Source organism: Amphimedon queenslandica, unplaced genomic scaffold (genome assembly GCF_000090795.2).
Source record: "Amphimedon queenslandica unplaced genomic scaffold, v1.1 AMPQUscaffold_12675, whole genome shotgun sequence".
Classification (NCBI taxonomy): domain Eukaryota; kingdom Metazoa; phylum Porifera; class Demospongiae; order Haplosclerida; family Niphatidae; genus Amphimedon; species Amphimedon queenslandica.
In genome coordinates, this window is record NW_003547089.1 from 7048 (window position 1) to 8518 (window position 1471).

At 34.1% G+C, this 1471-nt stretch overlaps 1 long non-coding RNA gene across 1 annotated transcript in view; it reads right to left on the minus strand.

Moving 5' to 3' along the window:
* The window catches only part of LOC109587151 (uncharacterized), a 5098-nt gene extending 4331 nt beyond the window's left edge, over positions 1-767 (minus strand). The window contains exons 1-2 of the long non-coding RNA XR_002187418.1: positions 698-767; positions 558-653 (exon numbers count right to left, since the gene is read on the minus strand). This is a non-coding gene — a long non-coding RNA (uncharacterized LOC109587151). The remainder of the gene's footprint in view (positions 1-557; positions 654-697) is intronic.
* Between the last annotated feature and the right edge of the window lie 704 nt (positions 768-1471).

Genomic DNA, 1471 nt, shown 5'->3' on the forward strand with positions numbered 1-1471 from the left:
TTTCTGCCTACATAGATAGGTCAAATTGTATATGTGTATAATAGTGCCTAGTGACACCATTATGTAGGAAGGAAATAGTGCATTTGAACACTATTTCCTCCCTCTATAATCATGGTTTTTAAATTTAATGACATACTCTACCAATCGTAAAAAACAGACATACCCCAACACAAAAGCTTCAAAAACATTTGCAAAACAGCTGATGGCAATTAGATATACAAGTATAAAACAACCAAATACTTAGCTGTAGCAACAAGTGAAGTGGTGCTACAAGTTACAAAAAGTCTATCCATTCAGGAGTCATGCAATAAGTAAAATAGCTGTTTGGCTTGCTATTAATAGTACTACTTCATCTCATAACAAGACATTTTCCTTCAATTCCACTTAAGATGATTGACAATGAGCCACAACTCTCGTTATTGCCCTCACCGACGCCATAGGCGTATAGGAAAGGGTACTGCTCTCCTTAATTACATGTACTTCCCCTGCAACTCTTCTATAGACCATTCCCATCCACTAGCTATGCTTAACTAACGCAGAGTTACATGAAATCATACCTTTTCCCAACTTTTCTTTCCCAAATGATGAAATCTTTCTTTTCTTAGGGTCCTCCTGTCAACTTTTCTTGTCTTAGCTCGTGTCTTTGGCATCTTCTATAGATACATCATACATCTTTGTTAGAAACATTCAATTCTACCTCAATTATTAAACAAGGTCCAACAAAAGTAACGTGGATAAAACTGCGATACACAGTTAAAGTGAACTGTCAACAGTCTTATAGCCGCACCTACTCAAATTAATTGCATTATAGATAACAAACAGGAAGTGATATTGATGTGCCATATGCTCTTGACGCCGAATATGACTCATAGAGCGTATGATGATTAATCTACACATGTGAATAAGCATGGCAATTAGCAATGAAGACTGATAGTGAGGAGTTGCACTTCATTTCGAGCCAAGTTCTCAGTTGGATGAGCTCCAGGTGAATACTTCTACCACCAAGTAGGTCAAATCACACATTTATTTTCTGATGAAGTCAAAAGGGGATAAAACAAAAGCTCTAGAGACTATTGTGTATTACATCAAACATAAGATATTATTTTATATGCCTATAATAATAATTTTAGTCATAATTTAGGTTCAACAGATGCTTTTTGCCATCTATATATACAAAGTTTTATCAACACCTTCACTCTTTCAGAACAAAATTCATCGTGTGCAAAGTTAGCGTATTCCCTTCCTGTTTCTCACTTAATCATGTGAGACTAAATTATCATAAACTTTAATTCATAACAAAGTAATCATTTTCATGGAGACTGTAATAATATTCATTAATGCAATATTATATTTATAGCAAAACATTAATGCTGTCACTTGCTCGCAAAAGCTACAATAAATAGAATTATCAATAAAAACAAAATTGCATTTAGTAATGGAAAAATAGCAGTGCTATCTGGTAGAATCATAA